At 42.3% G+C, this 13,066-nt stretch overlaps 1 protein-coding gene across 9 annotated transcripts in view; it reads left to right on the top strand.

Moving 5' to 3' along the window:
- The window catches only part of STARD13 (StAR related lipid transfer domain containing 13), a 297,743-nt gene that overhangs the window by 209,061 nt on the left and 75,616 nt on the right, over positions 1 to 13,066 (top strand). Inside the window, exon 1 of one of the 9 annotated variants that reach the window (XM_061457533.1) lies at positions 10,723 to 10,998. The exons of 7 other annotated variants lie outside the window; for them this stretch is intronic. The gene's annotated coding sequence lies outside the window, so the exon portion shown is untranslated. Of the gene's footprint in view, positions 1 to 10,722; positions 10,999 to 13,066 lie in introns of those variants that run through there. One more of the 9 variants, XM_061457532.1, reaches the window with a different exon arrangement.

The following is a 13,066-nucleotide window of genomic DNA, read 5'->3' on the forward strand; positions in this document are numbered from 1 at the left end:
TTGGTTGCTATTGGGCTGCCCTGAAATTTCATTTTAGGAATCATGTAATATAGTTATACTGTTTAATGATCTGTGGCAAAAGTGTGGAAAATATGGCAGAGGTTGCAGAAGACACGAAAGTATTTAATTAATTCGGACAGCAGAAGATAAAGAAATTAAACAGGACATAATTAAGCTAGGTATATGAACAGTACAACAGCAGAAGAAATTCAACATTGTAGAAAGAAGGGTAATCAATAACTGAGGAATAATCTGATCTGCATTGACCCTTTGCAGGTTTCTAGGTAACCTGTCACAAATTAAGTTTGCAAGACGACATTTACATCTCATTTCCAGCCTCAGGCTCTGCAGGGGCCATGTTCCTTCACCTCCTGTGGAAGTCTGGAGTTAATGTCCTCTTCCCTTAGAGCACAGCTCTGTGCAGGTCTTGTCTCCAAAGTTTTGCTGATTTCATGATGTGTCTCACACAGGGGTGTGATATGATCTCTGATAACCCAGTGAACCCCAGTTTTCATTCAAACTGTAGTTTCTGCCAGTACTGCTTCTTCTGCTTGTATGTCTCTTTGTGTTTCCCATTGTACTGAGAAACATCCTCACATTTCTTCCCCACACACTAGCTTTCACCTTGTTTTTTCTGTACACTCATGTTTGTTGCTGTAGTTCTCCAGCAAACTCTGCTAGTTAAACCCTGCTCATGCTTGACATCCTTTCTGTTGACCTGCCGCTTTCCAGGCTCCAGTGAGTGATGTTCAGAAAGAGCAATTGATTTTACAAGAAGTCCATTATGTTTGGGTACTCATTGGTTACCTTTACAGTAATAATGTCACGGGGGAGGAGCTCCCTCCAGCCGGCTGCATTGCACGCTTCTCCTCATCCTCATCCTCCTCCCCCTCCCCATCCATCTCCTCTGGAGCTTCCAGTTGTAGGTGAGCAGAGCTGGCTGCCCACAGCAGGTCACGCTGCTCCCACTGCCCTGACAGGGCTGGGGTGCCTTGCTCCATGAACGAGATTTTAAGATTTTAATGCGGGAAGAAAAAAATTGTGTTTGGTGTTTCCCATTCCTTATCTCCCTTTCACTGAGATACGACGGCCAGGGCCAGGGCAGGCGTAAGGGCTTCACGGCCTCTAGTGGGCAACGGCCAGAGCTGCAGGACTTCCCAGGCAACGTAAATCCATGGAAAACTAATTGACTTTTTAAATCAGTGCATGTTTTTCCTGGCTCCCTATGGAAACAAGGCTTATGCAAACACTTCCTCTATGTGTGCTGTCTTCACACCCTCAGCAACTGCGGAGCCTGATTTCAGGTTAATTTGACAGAGGTGCAGAGGTTTCACAACCCGTGCCTCCAGGGTTTCTGTCAATAGATATGCCTGCTTCAAGGAGACACCTTTCACACTCCTCCTAACAGCAAGAATGTTACTATACAACTTCACACAATACCAGACACCAAAATATCAGCATCAGAGAGAGATTATGCTCATTGAAAAAGCTGCTTGGAAATACATTGTGAATCAGGCTTATTTGTTCACATGCTCAAAGAAGACCCTTAATTTTGTTTGATAACTTGGTTAGTGTAGACTCAAAGAACATCTTGTCTCTTCTATGCCAATGTCAGATAGTCCTGCAGGTAAAAGAGAGGGGAGACACTCCAGGTTGCTGGTACTGCCCAGACCATAACAGCAGACTGACCGCTTCATTGCTTATAAATCTAAACAAGTGCTTAAAAGACACCCCAGTTCTCATATTTTCTTTTGTTTTTAGCTTAGACTGGCTTGTAACAGCAGTCATTAAAATATAGCAGATAAAAGTGAAGCTTATAGATAGATTCTTCATCAGAATTCAAACAAGCTGTTTCCATATGTCAGTAAGAACAAAGGAATGAATATCCATTTGACCATGAAATCCTTTAGATTTCATGGTCAAATCTTTATAAGTATTTTTAGATACCCAAAATGGAGAAAAACTGTCCTGAAAAATGTTTGCACGCATGATACCTATTCTCCTTTTTGTTTTTGCTTCACTGTATTAAAGAAGAGAAAAAAGATATGGCTGGGTCGCAGACTCACTTTTTGTTAAACCAACAAAAGAGTCAGTCCTTCAAGTGAAGAAGAAGAAAGCATATTGTCTCCTTCATTGCAGCAATGAAGCATATTGTCTTCTTGTAGCATTTCATTGTTGTTTGAAAACAGCTTTCTCAAGTCAGATGTTGGATACCCGGCTTTACTTTGAGCATCTGAAAGTATTTTTAAATCAAGTGAAACATTTTCAGGTTGAAGTTGCAGGAAGGTGATCAGTAAGTGTCTCTGAAGTGGTTAGGATCTGACTTCTCATTTTAAAAGCTCTTATTTCTCATGTGTTACAAACACTTGGAATGACAAAATTAACCAGTAATGGTTTTTCTGAGTTCATACCACAAATGCCAAGCTTGTGGAGATTGAAAATGACTCAAATGGAACCATTCGGCTTTGTCCTTAGGTACTGAAAATCTTGTGGAGTTGTTTTTTTTTTCTCTCGCATTTTTCCTAGAGTGATGTTTGAAAACAAAACCACAGTGTGGCCTTTTTGTGCTAGGAAGACTTTGTTGCTTTTGCCAAGAGAGTTGGAGGACAAGGCCAATGTGGCATCATAGGCTTTTGGTACACAAAAATACGTCTAATAGGGATCATCTCAGGAAGCAGCAGAATAGCGTAAATGGAATCAAGTCTCACTGACTCAAACTTTCCAGAAAAACCCTTTCTCTCTGTTCCCTTATTCTCAGGCTTTTAATTCCTAAAACCCAGTAAAGGCATCTGTCTTGGCTGTGTTGGCTGTAAACAGCAGTCTTACGTGTCCGGGTAGCTTCCCAGCACTGGCATACGTAATCAAGATCCTTACAGCAAGTCTCACTTCGCAGAAAATGACTTTGGGAGAATCCATTATTATCTGTGCCCAAAACTGCCTAATGTACTGCCAGTGTGTGTTTTTCTTTTATGATTTCTCCCTCTGTAAATCACGCCGAGAGATCTGGAGGACCATGGTGATAGAAATATGATTAGTATAGATTCTTGTGCATGTGTGTGATGAAAGAAAACAGGTTTGTCAATAACATAACTTACCAAAAAAAGGAAATGTTTATTCTTTGGGTTTCTGAAAGGTCAGGGAGACAAAGTTTTCATACCTCAAGCATGCTGAACTTTTCTCAAAAAGAGTCTTTGCAGATTTAAAAAAGGGAATTTTATGTTGTGAAATAGTCACAAACCAGACGTCTTTGCTTTCTCATCAGCCAGTGTGAAGATGGGCGAATCACACACTGGCACCACTAACATTGAGAATTCATGCCCATTCCCCTAAGTGCTTGTTCAAAATAAACCTCTTGATGTCTTGATTATGGCCTGTTAAGCTCCAGAGCAGTTCCTCAGATAAATTGTCAGCATGTAAGCATTTTTTTTCTGGTGATGTTTCAGGCAGGGCTGTGCAGAAGAGCTTTGCCTTTTCCTGTTGCTTAGAGACAATCTTCTCCTCTGATAAGAAGTAAATTTCTTTATTTTGATGGATCCCACCTTAAAATCTCTGGGAAATGCATGATACTTTGCAAGGGGTGAGGTAAGCATTCTAGTGTTGTTAGGAGTTTGTTTCGTTGCAGGAGGCCAGAGGCCTTAGGTATATGGACGTGCTGTGGAAACTTATTTTTTGCTAGAAATGAAAGAGGAGTTGCTGCGACACTTGTTTCCTCCCAAGCTCCAGGCTGCACTACTATAGCCAGTAAAAAACTTGCAATAGAAAGCTGCTTTGTGGAGAGCTCTGCTTGTCTGTTTTCATAATCTTTGCATATAAGTGTAAGAGCTGAGTTGCCATAGGGTGTTTAAGGCCTGGCATACTTCACTCAACACACTTTCTATGAAGAGCCTTTTGGATGTTGGGAGTGTTCTGGCCATACTTAAAACATCTCTGCATTTAGATGCTACTTCTTTTTTCTGACCTGGAAATGTGTTTTGGTCAGACCTTAAAAAGATTAATATTTGAAGCATGTCAACTTTGAGATGCCATATATCTTACTGCATTTACCTTGATATATTCTATGTAGTCTCAGATCCTGCCTGCTCATAAACAGTGTTTGGGAATACAGTAGTCTTGTCAGGTTAACTACCCAAAATACTTAAGAACTGCCATAGAGGTATGATAGTGGAAAATCTGTACCTATGGCTGCAGCACAGTGTGTTAAGTGCTGAGAGATGGAAGAAATTTCACTTTGGCCGGCGTTCCTACCTGATTTCATAAACTTCAGCAGTCCAGCCAGAGCAGTACTTGGAAAGAGGCCCTTGAAGTTTTAGGCAGTACAGGATGTGTGCTTGGACTGTTCCCCAGTCCAACAGTAAGCTAGCACTTGGCTGGGTACTTGGGGTATGCTGTTTTCATAGGTATTAGTGCTTGAAACCATCAAGTGTTCCACAGGTCTTTCACAAGAGGAGTAGTTACATCCGGTCAGCAGAAATTACTCCTGCTGTTTAATTTGGGAGCCATATTCTTTACTTCTGGTCTTGAGTTGTTGCACAGCAAATAGCTGCTGCATTTTCTGTCCAGGGTGGCAGCACATCTCCCTGACACATGCGTGGGCAATGATAGTGATGGCGACAGTGTGCCTCAGGATGACATTTCAAGTTTGCTTGTGACTGAGGTCGTTTTAAACAGTGCAGGCATACAGCATCAGAAATCCAACTTTTATTCGCAGCTCGCTGCCTTGCAGGAGGGATCCTGAGCCAGCCCCTGGGTTCACTGAGTCTTGAGGCAAATGCTGATGCTGAACGTTTTGGTCTTACTCTGTCCTTTTGAAGCCTTTTATATACAGAAAGAAATTAGCACTCCAGATGATTATTGTCTGTTAGTAGTGGTTTTAATTACTGATTTTCAGGACACACAGTTAACCTTTTCCGAAAGCAGGAGGGTTTTTTTTTTACTTCCTTGAAGCAAGCCAATGATTCACATTTTAATATAAACTTTTTTAAAAGTTTGAATTTTAATTCCTGAGCCCTTTGAAGCATTTGAACAAACTGATTAAAATACCAGGCCTTTGCCATGCACAAACTGAACCTCTTGTTAAATGGGGCTCCTGTCACTGAAGTGCAGTAAGTGTCATTTTCAGGCCTCTGGAGATGCTTTGTCCCATAGGATCTCCATAGTGGGAACTTATGGCTATGATCTCCCAGGTCACAGCCTGCAGAAGCAGAGAGGCAAGGAGGAGATGCCACTGAATCAACCAGGGCACCACTGAGAAGGAAAATATGCTGAGCACCAGAGCTTGCTTCTGAGTGTTGGGATCAGAATCGGATTTATCATCTGTTTCGATCAATCCAAAGTGAACTGTGTTGGGCTGGGCTCTGGGAGCCCCTGCTTTGCAGTAAGGCAAGAGGGTAGATCAGCAGTCTGTCAGTGTCATGATGAGTAAAGCAAAGAGGCATTGCTTGACTTTCATAAGTGAGACTCAAGCTGTAGAGTTTAGAGTTGGAAAACATTTATATTGGCAATTAAAGGCAACACATGTGACACAGAGATATGCCATGTAAACTCCAGATATTTTCCAACAGGAGAAAGACTTAAAAAAGCTAAATGAGTACCGAGTGTAAGTGAGAGAGGCTTTCCTGAAGAATAAGTTAGGTACTAAATATTTTGATCCTTCAAAGAATGTGTTTTGTATTAAAATACAAACGTGTATGGCTTTCTCATCAGGTGGAGATAGTACAGCTGTCCTACTTTACATAACCACTGCAATAGTAAATGAATGAGAAATAGTTCAGGATCTGTTTGGGAAATGGTAATCTTAAGGAAGAGCATCTACCACATGAAAACTGCCCAGGAAAGAATCTCCACTCAACATATTATCATTGCAGTTATCTGCTTTAGATGAGAAGTTTTGAAATCACTTTTCTACTTTGATTTTGCATTGAAATATCCATTTTGATGCAGAGTTTCAAATAGTAATAACCTGAATGTTATTTTCTCTTTCCCCTTGTCTTTTTTGCTGAAAGCATATCTGCATTAAGCAGCACTTTGTATTTCCTCATCTCTGTAACTTTTCAAAACCTCATAATCTTCAGGAAAAAGTATGAGTGTGTTTTTAGGGGGAAACCTGAAGACAGGGTTCGCCTGTTCCTGGTAGCACAAAATAAAACCTTTGCCTCCCATTATCCTCAAGAATCTGCCAGGTTAGTGCAGGACATGCAATAATAAAATGGGATGAAAGGGAAGCAGCAAGTGGTGGGGCACTTGGCTCCATGTGCCCTTCCTTTGCAGGCTGTTTGGCTTGCAGCCATACAGTGGTTATAAGTGCCGTGGTAGTGTGATTAGGGGATAGCAGCAGGAAATGCTGGCATAATCTGAAAGGCAGGCAGTTGGGAGTGATGGAGGAGATCAAAGGCTCGAATGTGTTTGCAGACTGGTGAATAATTGCAAGTTGCTCCAGAAACATGGCCTGGCCATCGGCTTTATCCGGCAATGTATTTCCACAGCAGAAGTGAGTATGTGGCCCCGTGGGGCCCCATCTGCAATGCTGCACTTCATTCTTGTTCTTTGTGATCCAGCCCCCACTCAACTTGCATCAGTGGATTCAGAGAAACTGTTAGAGAAGTGGCTTGTTTTATCCAAGGAGACTGAAACAGGGCTGTGTTTAATTCCAAGACAAGGCTGCTGTCGTTGCATGCAACTGGACAGGGAAAAAGCCTTTGAGCTGTAGGGCCATATAGCCCAGCAGTGAAGAAGTTTCAGCTGAAAATGGAGGTCCTGACCATCAGAGGAGGAAGGTTGCAAAGCAGTGGTGGGGAAGAGATGGAGGGAGACATGAGTGCTCATCTTTAGAGGTGAGTATCTTTATCTTGCTCATCTTTACAGCAGTGTCCTTGTACCTGTTGTTTTTCCTCAAGAAGCTCAAGGCATTTCCGAATCTATGTAGCAGCTCATGCGTGCTATTTTAGCAAACCAATATCTGACAGCAAGAAGAAATAATGTGTTCTTGAGTATCTTTGAGTGTTAAGGTGCGAAATACAAGGGTTTTAATGATCCTGTTTACCGCATTTTAAGCAAATACACTACTGCAGACAGAGTGCCTTTAAACTATTCACACTTTTCCCCTGACAGCCTCATGGTAGAAGGCTCAACATATTAATTTATTCAACTTCCAAAAAGACTCCAGGGCCAAGAAGGCATTGCCATCCTGGTTGCATGGAGAAGGCCAAGCTTTTCTATTTAAAAGTCATTGGGGAACAATGGCAAGTAATTCACTCTTCCTCCTTCCTCACTGGTGCAGTTTTGGGGAGCTAAAACTATTTTTGAACTTGAGTTTCAGCAAGGTCAGAAAAACAAGGGGACTGCTGGACTCGAGACTTCCTGATGTTCTTTCCAACCTGAATTACCCCAGGGCCGTTTGATTTTATGATCCAGCTTTTTTAAGGACAAGGCAGGGTAGACTTTCACCAGAGCTTTCACAGGGAGCTCTGTGGTGGCTCCCTCTGCCATACTTTCATCACAGGGTCGGTGAGCACTGAAGGTCCTTGGATGGAGTCCTAGCTCCTTGCAAAGCAACACTTTACATCAAGGTGAAAGGTCTTATTCTGACACAAGTTCACCCGCAAAAATGTTTGCTCATCTTTCTTCTGGTGGTTCCCCAGCTGTCAGCAGAGGGAGAGGCTACAGGTCAGAAGGCCCAAGTGAAGATCTGTGTGGTACCCAAAGCACTTCCCCAGCAGAGCATTCTTGCCTGTTGAACTTCTGGGCAAGAGGGTAATTCTCCCAATTCAATCAGTAGGTCTCCAAGTCTTCCACTCTATATGACATTTTCTAATATCTATTTAAATGGTAATGGGACTAATTAGGAGTCTGACCTGTGGAGCCACAGTTTGGGAAGAAGTGTCTGTTTTATGGTATCCAATCTCAGCAGGTCTCACAACTATCTCCAGGTGAAGGGACCACTGAGGGCTATGGCATCTGCCCAGCAGTGACAGAAGAAACTAGTCTAATGTCCTTCATCCCTGGGATGACATCTGTACTACCAAACAAGGAAGGATCAGGGATCCCACAGACAGGGAGCGTAGACTGACTCATGTTCACAGTGCTTAGGAAAAGGTTGGTAGGAGTGGTCCAAAACAGAGCCAGAGAGAGAACCAGCAGTGCAGATGATCTGACTCCCAGGACCTAAGCTCATTCAGTGGCTGTCTTGTGTTCAGCCGTACTGGGCTATTATAGGGCTGTGTCCGCAATTAGCAAAAAGCGTGGCCCAAAAGGAGAAGATTTGCAGAGAGAAACAGTCCTGATAAACCAACAGCTATGCTACCGCATTTTGCTGCTTTATTGTGGATTTACTCTGTTTGGAGCCTGTAAACTGAACACTCATTAGTGGTGGGAGCAGATCTTCCCGTTCACCCCCAAGGAACTCAGTGCACTGTCTGAACTCAAAGCACATGGAGGATGATGTAGAGAAAATACATTTCTTTTCATCTGCAGCAGGCTTTTTATCTTATTATTCAGGTGATGGTCAACATTCTCAGGGCAGAGAAAGAGCAAATCTTGCCCTGTGTGCTGTAAATATTACTCCAGGCAATGGACAAAATGCTCCATCCAGCACATGTCACACTGTGGTATTGAGCCTTTAATTTCCTTTTACAGCTTTTGCTAAAGATTCAAAATTCTGTGATTATTCAAATGGTTATGTACTACTGATTGGTCTCATTTATGGATTTTCAAGTACATTTTAAAGGTCAAGCAAGTAATTTTAATCAGCCATGTGTTTTTTTGACAGCTAATAATTACTGAATGTACAGCAGCACCTGCAAAACATATTTATTGCATTTGCTGTTACATATTTGGATTGGGCACAGGGATGCTGCTCCTCCCCTGCTTGTTTCACTCTCCATCATCAAGTTACTGGCACTGATCGGCCAGTGCATCCACAGGAGAGCACTGTCATTGCAGCACTTCAAATCTGAGTCACAGCTGCTTGGACATGGGCCCAGGACCCATGTCTTACAGCTGCTGGTTAAGAGAGTAGTAACTGCATCAGAGCGGTGCTGCCCTTAGCTCAGACCATTCCTGACTACTTAATCCATACCACTTTCTGCTAGGTTTCCTGGCTCCTAACCATCTGGAAATTAGTCTGGCATAGTTGTTCTCAAATTCTTGTGTGCAGGGCACTTATGGGGTGGTTGTGGAAAGCTGTTGGACTGCAAGCTAACAAGTGACTGTCCTCACAATGTCTGCAGAAGTGTAAGCAAAGAAAATGAGAATATTTTCTCATTTCAACAAAAAGCAGTCAGACTGAGAGCAAGGCTTGAGCTCAGGTGCTGTAACATCAGCTTCTACCATGTGAACTAAAGGGCTAACTGCATTGCTTATGGGAGCAGTTATACATACAGGGATGGGCAGCAAGGCTGACCAGCCCCAGCATGAAACAGATGAGATTGTTCAGCTTAGGAAAAAAAGAGAGTTAAATGGGATCTGACAGAAGCCCGTGAAGTCATCCATCATGTGGAAAAAATGAGCTTGGGAGAACTGTGGGACATGTAATGAAGTGGTTAGAGAGTTGGTGTAAGTAGACAGAAGTGCTTTTTTTGGTGGCTTTCCACAAGGTTTTTGGAATGCATTAGGGCTGGGTGGAAGAGACTCAAAAAGGGATGAGATGCACTCATACAAGGCTGGTGACGCAGTAGTCCTGCTCCAGCAGCTGCCTGGGGAAGCCCTGGGGTCCCTGCTTGCTGGGAGCCAAGTGGCACACCTGAGGAAAAGCTGCTTCCATACATGTTGCTCTTGCACCCTTCCCTGAGCTGCTGGTGGACGTGAAACTCGAGGGGTCCTTCATCAAGCCTGTGGCAGCAGCTCAGATGCTTTTCAGTGTGGGCAGTGGTATGGGGACCCTGTGTACCACCAGGACAATATGAGCTGTTAGTGAGGAAGGAGCTGGTTTTAGCCCTGCCTGCACTTTCAGCTGGGATTTCTGTCTGACAATAGAATAACATGACAACCCCAGGATTTTGCAGCCCATTCAGACTGTATCCAGATCTGCCCAGTCATTTTTAATTTCCACAGCACAGTTTCTTAAGAAGATCTGGAGGGTGGAGGATTAAAACAATTTACAGTTTACAGAAACGCGGCTGTTTTGTTCTGCTCATGGGAACAAAGTTCGTAGCACTGGTTTTATGGTACCACCTTGCTTTTATACTCCATGCTTTGTTAAACGTGATAATGAGTTCAGCGCTATGTAGTGCACTTAGTGCTGTGCAGAAAATAAAAGTATTTCCTGCCCACACTTCAAAAGAACTGCTATGATGGTAAAGGCTCTTTCAAGCTTAGGGCTGCTAGCCTAAACACTGTGTATGCTGGGCTAACTAACTTGTCAAAAAGCTCTGTATTGCAAATGTACATTTATCTTTGTAAGAATGACAAGCTCTCGTGCAAAGCAAAACACTATATAAAGCAGTTCACTGAGGCAGTATGTTTTACCATATTCCTTTTCTGGAACAGAGAGGCGTTTTGAATTACATTAATCAGCTTCTAAGCCCTGAAGGTCACAATTATCTGGCCACTATTTTTTTCAGTATTAGTGATTTTAGTACATGATTAACTTTCATGTGTGCATCATTAAGATGAAGAATTGTTTTTGAAGTTCCAAATAGAGCAGCAGGTCTTAGCTGTAGTATTTGCCATACTTGCTCAGCCACTGTTAAAAGGGATGATTTATAGAAAATCCAGCTGTGAGTTTTCATTTCTTCAAGAGCAGGAGGCGGGACTAGGAACCAACCTAAAACCAAGCGGAGCATTGATCAGAGTAGAAATGATGTAGAGCACAGCTCCGCAGACAGCAGCTAAGCATCGTGGAAGTGTTAGCTGGCAGCGATAAGGAGGCAGAAGCAGCACTCGGTGACAGAGGAGCCATCTGTAAGGAACTGGGAATCCAATTTCAGGAGGGCAGAAAATGAAGTACAGAAGAAAGTGATTTTGGTTCAGAGGTACAGTGAAGCCCAAGGATATCTGTGGACAGTAAGTTTCTATACTGTAGCAGGGATGTTTAAATGCAGCAGATAGCATACTGTTTGGAAGGGCTTTTCAGCTTTGAAAACAGGCATAAATAGCTCCTTTATAAAATAGCTTTTGCTTGAAGTTTTTTATTTATTTTTGCAATGTAAATAAGTTTATCTGTTTGAGGTGGTTTGTTTGAAAACTTGGAAACTAACTTTAAAACTGCCAGTGTCCATCACTTCAGAGGGTGGTTTTGTTTAATAAGGTCATCTCCTGTGGAGAGTAAGTTTTGTTCGTAAACTTTCTGAAAAATATCTTAGAAAAAAAGACTGCTTTGGCCCCAGTTGCGAGGTGAAAAAGGGTAGGCAAGAATATTTTTTCTGGAAAGGGGAAAGGAGTTCCCACCCAAATAGATCTAAACTAACTGGAACTGCAGTGTATAAACACCCTGGGGCTAGATCCTACCCTCACTTACACTGATGTAAGTCAGGTTTGAGTCTACTGCAGTTAATAAAATTACTCCTGATTTAATTAAGGATAGAATTTGGTTGCACATTTCTTAATAATGAAAAGCCCCATGGTTCTTTCCAAAGTGCGTTTTATGTTAACAGATTATTAAGGGCTTGCTTTGAAATATGTTAAAATTAATTGTAAACTCACATTATGTTGCATCTTTTGTCATGTATTTGTATCCTTCTTTGAAACTAGCACAAAAGGCTATGTGAGATACTGTAAGCAGTCCTATTATTTCTTATTAGCAGGTTCTCAGATAAGGTTTGCACTGCTCATAATTTCATGCTTGTTTCAGTTCAGTGGCTCGTATTTGGGGTGATGTGTTTTAATAACAAAAAGGTTTGTGAGCTGGGAGCAATAAGGCAATATTAGCTGTAGCAGAAAAGTGTCAAAGTTCTGTACAAGACCCCAGACTGTATTATTGGGAATGAAGCTGGTCTATTACAAACTGTACCAAAAAAAATTACTCCTGTTGCAGTGGTTTTAATGTATGAGTTAGAAGCAGAAGCATTGGCTGCTGACTGAGGAAAAAAAAAAAACAACAAAACCAACAACCAAAACCCACTCACTATTATGGCCCAATATGGATGACAAAACACTGTAGCATGTGTGGGAAAATGGCTGCAGTCCAATGTCTGGAACCATTTATCTTCTGGTAGAGTCTGGAAGATGACTGTTTTATGTATTTTACAGAAATCCCTGCTGATTGATTTCATTTACTTAGGGGGAGGGGGCACAGTGACTGATGGCAGGGACAACTGGGGAAAACAAAGTGGATTCTTTGCATTATCCCAACATCCTGTTCTGGTTAGGGTTGTTGGCACCTTTGTAGGGAATCAGAGTCTGCTGGGCAGCCCAGTATGTCCTGCCACTGCTTTTGCTACTACATACAGCCAGAAGTTTGCTTCTTCTTTCTGGGTCTCAGTGAGCTGAAAGACGCAGGTTCTGTTTCCACTAGCACCAGACACATTTTGGAAATGATGATTTGCAAAGGTCTGAAAGGGAATGAGCAGAGATGGGTACAGGTCTCTGGAGCCTGCTGGTAATTTAGCTGATATTGGTAGGTGCTGTTATTGAAGAGGGAGGAAAGAATTTGTGAAAGAGGAAAAGTCTGCTTTCAGTATGCAGGGCTTGCTGGTATAGCTCATCCCACTTTGGCACAAGAGGTCTGTACACTAGAATGTTGATACAGTTTTCTTCTGATGTTTGTTGCTAAAATAGTCACAGTTCCTGGTGTTTCTTTATTTGTAAGGAATAAAGAGCTTGTCAAGCATGGTAGAGACGACAGGGATATACTGTACATCAGTGTCTTTCCTTTGCCTTAAGTCTTATTTTTAAGTGTGTTCTGCTTGCTTGTCCATCAAGGTGTTTGCCTTCAAATCAATTAGTCTCACATCACTGCATGATAGTCGCTTGTTACATACCAGGCATATCTACAGACATTTCCTTTCATGTTGCAGGGAATCAGTGCCAACATTTTCCATATGATGAAACAAGAGGGGAGAGATATGTTTCCTGTTCAGTACACTGCTACTGTGTTGAGATTTAACAAAAAATGAGGAGAAAATGGATTTTT

The sequence above is a fragment of the Pezoporus flaviventris genome, unplaced genomic scaffold, assembly GCF_033815535.1.
Source record: "Pezoporus flaviventris isolate CSIRO_AGI_PZ_B2104156 unplaced genomic scaffold, CSIRO_AGI_Pfla_v1 ptg000025l, whole genome shotgun sequence".
Taxonomy (NCBI): domain Eukaryota; kingdom Metazoa; phylum Chordata; class Aves; order Psittaciformes; family Psittacidae; genus Pezoporus; species Pezoporus flaviventris.